We start from the raw sequence: 9,872 nt of genomic DNA on the forward strand, positions 1-9,872 counted from the left end.
GGTCCCTGATGCTTTTGCTAAGCTTGTTCTAAGTAGGTGCTTTAGACCACCGAGCCATCTCTCCAGCCCAACTATCTAGAATTTATAAAGTACTAAAAAACATTAAGACCCCAATATTTAAAGACAAAGTCCAGAAATAGGCATCACAGATGAACACGCTTCTGAGAGAAGAAATACAAAAAGCTAAAAAATTCATGAAAAAATGCTCCACATCATTAGACATTCATGAAATGCAAATTAAATCACTGTTGTTATACCAATTAATCCCAGAAATAATGGCTACCAGTAAGAAATCAACCAACAACAAATGTTGGATAGGCTGCGGGCAAAAAGGAACTCTTTTCTACTGCTTCTTGGAGTCTAGACATTTGAAACCATTATGGAAATCAATGAGAAGACTCCTCAGGAAACCAGGATTGGAAATCCCATTGAATCCATCCCTCCTCCTTCTGAGAATTTTCCCGAAAGAACTTAAAACATCATATCATATTTATGTATGTGCTCCTATGTTTATAACTGCACATTTTGTCATAGCCAAATCTTAGAAACAATAAAAAAGCCTGATACCTGGGGAATGGATGAAAAAGATGTGGTACTTTTATGCAATGGAGAATTACTCAGCTATAAAAAATGATAAACTTGAAGCCATCATGTGAAAGTGGATGCAACTTGAAGAGATATACTTGAGTGAAATAAATCATACACACATGTGTAGATATCATATAGTCTCCCTAGTATAAGAACTCAGAAGTAGAAACAAAAACTGAAAGGTATAATGCAGTTAAATCGAAAGTGAGATCTTAAGGATTAAACTGTGAAGAGAGAGAAATGAGAGTAGTTAGGAGACATGGCTGGGGCAAAACCATACATTAATATACACAATATGCTTAAGGAAATAGTCCTAAGAATCTCCATGAGGTTCTTAAAACTATCAGTTAATTGGTAGAATTTCCACTCTGACTATATATGGTGAGATTTGTGAACTAAGAAACTTAACAGAGTATAGCAATGTGTAGTAGTAAAACCCTGCTTGAAATACCTGTCATTTTTGTCTGATAAATGTATACTGCTTCTAATATATCAATTATTGGTATACTCTCTAGTAAATGTTTGTTTAAATAAAGTGATAAAACAAGAGACAAGTAAAAAAGGTTATATGATTGACTAGCTACAATATTGTATATTATTTGATTTTTAATTTCTGTGGAAAAAAACGTGTAATTTTTTTCACATTCTGCATGGCTTTAATGTTCAGAATACTCATGGTTGTTTGAAAATGGAAGTTCCATGTTATGTCTATGGCATTAGTCAGACAGATAGTGTGGTTAAGTTCAACTGCCTCTGTAATAGGTAATAATAATGTTAAGCTTCTCTTGTGGATGTTGAACACCTTAAGTCTTCTGTCCAAAAATTAGTGGTATAGAGTGGCTACAAGAATAGCCATTATTACGGCCCTAGCTCTTCAAGGTTTATGAAAACTCAGGAAAAAAGAGAACTTGTACGCTATCATCCTGTAACTCAGTGGTGTCCCACATATTCTCTTCAAGGATACTATGGGGCCACAGAGGAAAGTGATCAATAATGTATAGTTGGCCTAAGCAGAGTCACCTAAAGAGGAAAAAAAAACCTTTTAGTCTTTCACAGAGAGCAAATTGGTCAAGCAATGGCTGTGACTCATCAAGATGGCTGATACTAACAAAAGATCTACAAGTTATTGTACGTAGTTTCAGAGTAAATCTTCAGGGGATTTGACTGACCTTGCCAGATACAAAAACTGCATTTTTAACTATATATTCTTTTTTTTAATTTTTTTTATTTATTTGAGAGAGAGAGAGAGAGAGAGAGAGAGAGAGAGAGAGAGTGGTGTGTGTGTGTGGCCAGCTCAGCCCACCAGGGGGCGGGGCTGGGGGCTGGCTGGCATGTGGTGCTGGGGGATTGAACCGCGGTCCCTGATGCCTTGCCAAGCTTGTTCCAAGTAGGTGCTTTAGACCACTGAGCCATCTCTCCAGCCCCTTAACTATATATTCTTGTTTTAACTTGGTCTTAATCATCCAGCAGAAAAGTATAACCACAAGGTATAGAAAGTAATGCCATATGAATATGCTGAGCTGTAAAATGCTGAACTGTAAAAGGCTCAATTCAACAACTTCATACATTTGCCAGTTCTGCTGACAGCCCACTAATTTTACAGACTATTGGCCTATATTGGGCTATTTTGCCCAATTCAACTACCTAAAATAATTGCACTGGCATCAAGTATGAAAAGGTCCTTTAAAGACTTCTCCAAATACAGCCTCTCTAACAACAATGGAACACCCATCTCAAAACAAAAATGGGGACATAAATGAAGGACTATATTGTGGTAAAAAGTATTTATATATGTATATACAAAATAAATACATATACAAGGTAGCTCAATGAGATGAAAAGTCTGTACTAATATTGTGTAGACAAGATATCATGTCTGTGTATTTTTCTCTGAATAACAACCTTGAAGACAACAATATGCAATGTATTGATTATTGTCATTATCCTACCAACCTCTTTGAAACTGTGTCATTGGTAAACTATTTCACATTTTTATACAGAAATTTAGAAATCTAACCATCTACAACAAAGCAGCCATACAGTCCTTTGACGTTTTTTCTTGTTTCTTGTATTCTTCTATTGCCTTTTGTTAAACAAATATTTATTTGAGAGACAGTATTGCAATATTTGATATGATATTAGAAGCAGTGCACATTTATAAAACCAGGATGTTAGGTATTTTAAGCATAGCCCCAGTAATACACATGGCTATCCTTGTTGCATTTGCTCAGTTCACAGGTATGGAGCACTGATGTCTGAGAAAATTAAACAAAAAAGGGGAATATATGAAGGCCCATTTCGCAGTGAAAAATATATATATGCAAAATAGGATAGATATACAGCTACTTAATCTTAGTTCAGTGAGAATATTTTTACTAAAATATTTTAGACGAGATATCATGTCTGCATCTTGTACTCTGACTGACTGCTACCAAGACAACAATATGCATGTGTTACTTATAACTATCCTACTGACCTCTTTTGATACACTTATTGCTATTTCTTTGTCAATAAAATTAATAAAAATAAACTCTTTCATTACTTTTTCTCATTAAAATGAATAAAAATTGAAAAAAAAAACAAAAATGAAATTTCTGGAAGTGGAATTGAGGAAAATTATAAGTTAGGAATATAAGCTAAAGGTGAAAGAATTTTCTTAGGGATTAACTTGGATTTGGTCTATGAAAGAAAGGCAAAATTTCTGCCGTGTTCCAGGAATCAACAGACACAGTCCTACCCCAGGCCTGGTGAGTGTGTGGGAGAGCTTCCAGCTACCCTGCGCCGGTGGGACCTACTACTGGTCCCAGCCCAGGAGAAGCTTGGGTGAGACCCACTTACACCCCCTTGGGATGCCCCACACTACTTCTCAGAACCTCCACACCCCACCAACTGAGTAGGAATTTCTGCTGCATTCTGGGAACCCCCAAACCCAGTCCAAGCCCAGGCACCCTGAGTGTGTTGGACAGCTTCCCGCTACCCTGCGCCGGCCAGCTGGACCTGCAACTGGTCCCAGCCCAGGCACAGCATGGGTGAAATCCTCTTACACCCTCTTCGGACGCCCCCCATCAATCCGTAGCAACCACACATACCCTGCACACAGTGTAGGAATTACTGCCGCATTCTGGGAACCCACATATCCAGTCCTAGCATAGGCCCAGTGAGTGTGAGGGAGAGCTGGCTCTCCACCCTAATCTACCTTGTCCACTCCAGGCTCAGCTCAGGCCTGACATAAAGGCCTGGGGTGAAACCATGCAGCTGAAATCCCTGCAGAGAGTAAATAGGATAAAACCACCCATCTAGTCCAGGAGCAGAAAATCTTGCCAGAGGGGCACAACAGGTTCACCCCCAAGGGCAGCAGCAGGAAGGAGCTGAGCACAGCAGCAAGAACCAAGACAGGCACAGTTGGATAAATCCAAACTTTGTAGATCTGCACCTGAACTTCAGTATGTGCTAAGGTTATAACTGCAACAAAGATCTACAACAAAGGTCAGAAGACAGTGCTACACAAAAAGACGAGAAGGAACAAAATTCAACCTCAGAACCAAAGCCCAAATGTAACAAGTGCAGAGAACACTAACACAGAACAAATTAGGAATCACACAGCTGAAAGTAATGAATCAACAGCTTCTCAAATAAAGAGACAGATGCAGAAAGGCATAGAGGAAATCAAATTAGAAATAAAAAAAGAAATCCCTGAATTAATAACATCTGCAGTAAAGAATCAAATGCAGAAACATATGAAGGAAACTCAACGCCCAAAAAGAACACGTGCAGATGACACCAGCTCGGCTCAAATGCATAAATTAATAAATTCAATAGTAAATAAGCAAAAGCAAAAAGGTATAGAGGAACTCAGAGCACAATTCTTTTCTGAGATAAAAAAAAGAATTCTCAGAACTCATAGCATCTGAAGTAAAGAAGCAACTACAGAAACATAGGGAGAAAACCCAACCTGAAAAAAAAAAACACTGCAGGAAAAGAATGTATAACTGCTTCTAAAGAAGACATTGAGAGAAAAATAGAAAAATGACACATTGCAGGAACGAGCAATACAGGAAAGAAATAGATCGCATGAAGCAGAGTCAAAGAGATATAGAGGAAATTAAAATCTCAATCACAAGCTTGCAAAACTGTTTAAGTGAAAATGAAGAAACAGTTTCAGATCTTGAAGATGCTGGTGCAGCTAGAGAAAAGGTAAGACGGATTTATTAAAAAAAATGAGGATGCAGGAAAAAATAATACATCACCTGCAAGATAATGCAAAGACGAACAATGTGAGACTAATAAGTATCAATGACAAAGAAGGAGCCAATACAAATGACATTAAAAAAATATGGGCAGAAGTAATAGCAGAAAACTTCCCAAATATGAGGAAACAATCTGACATTCAGGTAACCGAAGCACACAGAATGCCAAGTAACCTCAGCCCAATGAAAAAAACACAGAGACATATAATAGGCAATTTCCCAGAAATACACCACAAAAATAATATACTGAAAGTGACTAGAGAAGAGAAGCAGATCACATTCAAAGAAAACCCATCAGAATTATGGCCAACTTCTCTTCACAAAGCATGAAGGCAAGAAGAGCATTGGGAAGAGTACTTCATGTCCTCTATGAAAACGAATTCCAGCCCAGATTAGTATAACTTGCAAAACTCTCTTTCAAGTTTGATGGAGAAGAGAAAAACTTTCATGAAAAAAAAACAGCTAATGAATTTCATGATGACAAAGCCAACCCTACCCAGGCTACTGAAAGATGTTCTAGAGAAGGACCAAAATCATTAGAACACTATGAATGATATCAGAAGTAATCAACTAAACAGGGCTAAGCGATTAAACACAGAGAAAAAGGAGTAAAGGACAACAGGTAAATAACATGTCAATCAGAAGTCAATACATCTCAATTCTAACCATCAATGTAAATGGACTCAATTCCCCAATTAAGAGAAATAGACTTGCACAGTGGATGAGGAAACAAAATCCAACAATATGCTGTGGACAAGAAACACATTTAACTCATAAAGACATTCATAGGATGAAAGTCAAAGATTGGAACACAGTACAATTTGTCTCAGCACCTCAGAAAAAAGCAGGGGTAGCAATCCTATTCTCAGACAGTCTCAGCTTCAAACCAACAATGATCAAGTGAAATAAAGAAGGCCACTAAATACTGGTTAGAGGAAAAATTCAAGAGGAAGAGCTAACACTCATAAATATGTATGCACCATACACGGGGGCACACAATTCTATAAAGCAAATCTTAATGGACATGAAAAATCTAATATTCAATAGCAGAATGTTAACAGGAGAACTTAACACATCCTTATATCAAAAAGAGACAACCAGACAAAAACTTAGCAAAGAAATCACAGAACTGAACAAAAGCTTGAAACAAATGGACTTGGTGGACATATACAGAGTGTTCCACCCAAACACAGCTGAATACACATTTTTCTCAGCTGCACATGGGTCATTTTTAAAAATAGACCACATACTGGTCCATAGGTCATGTTAAGTATATGCAAGAAAACAGAAATTATCCCATGCGCACTATGTGACCACACTGCAATGAAACTAGAAATAAATGACAAAAGAAACCAGAAAAAAACGTTCAATACATGGAAAGTAAATGACACCCTACTCAGCAACCAATGGGTCACAGATGAAATTAAACAAGAAATTCAACAATATCTACAATTCAATGAAAATTCAAGCACAGCTTATTGGAATTCATGGGATAGGATGAAAGGAGTTCTCAGAGGGAAATTCATAGCTGTGAACTCACACATTAGGAAAACAGAACGGGAACAAATAAATACCCTAATGCTGCACCTTCAACAACTGGAAAAGGAAGAGCAAACCAAACCAGAGCCCAAAGACGCGAGGAAATCTTAAAGATTAGAGCAGAAATTAATTCAACTGAGATGAAGAAAACAATTCAAAGAATTAAAAAAGCAAAAAGCTGGTCCTTTGAAAGATTAAATAAAATCAAAAAGCCTCAAGCTAACCTCATCAAAAAGGGGAAAGAAAAAATTCAAATACAAACCATAAGGTTTCAAAGGGGTGCAATTAACAAAGAAACAGTGGAACTTCTGAAATTTATCAATAGCTACTTTGAGAATGTTTACACTCACAGAATAGAAGACACAGAATAAATGGACAGATTCCTAGAAAGGAACAAATTGCCACAACTGAATCCACAAGATATCATCACTCTCAGTAGCCCCATAACAGCCAATAGAATACGAGGTGAATTTGAAAACCTACCTGCAAAGAAAAGTCCAGATCTGCATGGATTCACAGCTGAATTCTACAAGACATTTACAGAAGAATACAGTCCCTATACTCCTCAAACTCTTCCATCAAATTGAAAAAGAAGCAATCCTCCCAAAATCATAATTGGAATCAAGTATTATGCTGATACCAAAACCAGGGGAAGACACAACTAAGAAACAGAAATGCAGCCCGATCTGCCTAATGAACTTAGATGCCAAAATCCTCAAGAAAATATTGGCAAATAGAATACAGCAAATCATCATGAAGATCATATACCATGACCAGCTAGGATGCATCCCAGGGATGCAAAGATGTTTCAATATTCAAAAATCTATAAATATAGTATACTATATCAATACATCAAAAACTAAAAACCACATGATCATCTCCATTTATGGAGAAAAGGCTTTTGATAAAGTCCAACACTCATTCATGTTCAAAGGCCTACACAAAATTGGGATAGATGGCCCCTACTTCAATCTGGTAAGAGACATTTATGAAAATCCAATGGATATCATAATCCTAAATGGGGAAAAACTGAAATCTTTTACTCTTAGGTCTGGTACAAGACAAAGATGTCCATTATCACCACTCCTATTCAATATAGTTCTGCAAACACTAGCTACAGATATTAGACAAAAGAAATAAATAAAAATAAGAGTGGATAAAGAAGCATTTAAATTGTCTTTGTTTGCAGATGACATGATACTTTACTTGGAAGACCCAAAAAACTCCACCAAGAAGCTATAAGAATTAATGCAGAAATGCAGTAGCATAGCAGGTTATAAATCAATATCCAAAAGTAAATAACATTTCACTACACCGACAACAAACACACTAAGCAGGAAATTATTGAAAAAATACCTTTTACAATAGCACTGAGGAAAAGGAAATACTTTGGAATTCATCTAATTAAGGTAGTCAAAGATCTTTTCAAGGAAAATTACAGTACTCTGAAAAAAGAGATCCTAGAGGATTTCAGAAAATGGAAAGATATTCCATGCTCCTGGATAGGAAGAACCAACATTGTGAAGATGGTCATATTCCCAAAATTGCTGTACGGATTTAATGTAATTCCTATCAGACTACCACAGTCATACCTCACAGAGCTGGAGAAATCATTCCTAAAATTTATCTGGAACCAGAAATGACCTAGAGAAACAAAGGCAATTCTGGGCAATAAAGACAAGGCAGGAGGCTTCAAATTACAATACAAGGCTACTGTGGTGAATTCAGTTTGGTACCGGCAAGAAAATACACCTGAGGATCAATGGAATAGACTAGAAGTCACTGAAGTCCCTATGAACACACTCAGGCACCTTATCTTTGACAAAGGTGCCAAATATATACACTGGATGAAAAATAGCTTCTTTGACAAATGGTGCTGGAAAAAACTGGCTCTCTACATACAGAAAAAACAAACTTGACCCATGTCTATCACCATGCACTAAACTAAAGTCAAAAGAGATTAAAGATCTAAACATTAAAGCAGAGACACTAAATATTCTGCAAGAGAAAGCAGGAGGAACTCTTGAAGACATGGGGGTAGGCAAAGAGTTCATGAAAAGAAATCAAATCGCATGGACAAGAGCTGAGAGAATTAAAAACTGTGACCTGCTCTTACTGAGAATTTTTTCACGTCAAAAGAAATTACCAACAGAGACCCAGTCCTAGCCCAGGTCCAGTGAGTGTGTGGGAGAGCTTCATGCTACCCTGCACCAGCCGAAACAAATAACAGACCCAGCCCAGGCGCAGTGTGGGTAAGAATCATTCCCACCCACTGGGGACTCTCCCCACCACTCCATAGCACATCCGCCAACCCGCCCGCTGAGTAGGAAATTCTGCAGTGTTCCAGAAAGCCCCAGACCCAGTCCAAGCCCAGACCCAGTGAGTATGTGGGAGAGCTTCCTCTCCGGCCTACAATACCTTGCCCCCTCCAGGCACAGCTCAGGCCTGGCATACATGCCTGGGGTGGAAACCGGCAGCTGCAATCCCTGTAGAGAGTGTAGAGGATAGATCCACCCAGGTAGTCAAGGAGCAGTACATCATGTCACAGGGGCAGAACAGGTTCACTCTCAAGGGCAGCAGCGGGATGGAGGTGAGCACAGTAGCCAGACTCAAGCCAGGCACAGCTGGATAAGTTCAAACTTTGTAGAGCTGCACCTGAACTCCAGTAGGTGCGAAGGTTTTAAATACAGAAAAGATCTACAACAAAAGTCAGAAGACAGTGCTACATAAAATGAGGAGAAGGAAAAAAATGCAAACTTAGAACCCAACCACACCCATAACAAGTGCAGAGGACACTAACACAGAACAAATTGGAAATCACACATCTGAAAGCAATGAATCAACAGTTTCTGAAATAAAGAAACAGCTGCAGAAAATGTATAGAGGACTTCATATTGGAAATAAAAAATAAATTCCTGAATTAATTACATCTGCAGTAAAGAATCAAATGCAGAAACGTATGGATTAAACCCAGCGCCCAGACAGAACAAGTGCAGAGGACATCAAGTCAGCTCAAATGCATGAATTAATAGTGTCGATAGTAAATAAGCAACAGCAAAAAGTTATAGAGGAAATCAGAGCGCAATTCTTTTCTGAAATAAAAAAAGAACGCGCAGAACTCATAGCATCTGAAGTAAACAGCGTAAGACAGAAACATAGGGAGAAACCCAATCTGAAAAATACACTGCAGAAAAGAATTTATAACTGCTTCCAAAGAAGATATTGATAAAAAAGAGGAGATTAGAAAAATGATGGATTTCTTGAATGAGCAATACAGGAAAGAAATAGATCGCATGAAGCAGAGTCAAAGAGATATAGAGGAAATTAAAATCTCAATCACAAGATTGCAAAATCGTTTAAGTGAATGTGAAGACAGAGTCTCACATCTTGAAGATGCTGGTGCAGCTAGTGAAAAGGTAAGAAATGTCTCTTAAAAACAACAAGGATACAGGAAAGAAAAATCCATCACCTGAAGCATACAAAACACCAAGTATCTAC

The sequence above is a fragment of the Octodon degus genome, unplaced genomic scaffold, assembly GCF_000260255.1.
Source record: "Octodon degus isolate 3935 unplaced genomic scaffold, OctDeg1.0 scaffold00371, whole genome shotgun sequence".
Lineage (NCBI taxonomy): Eukaryota > Metazoa > Chordata > Mammalia > Rodentia > Octodontidae > Octodon > Octodon degus.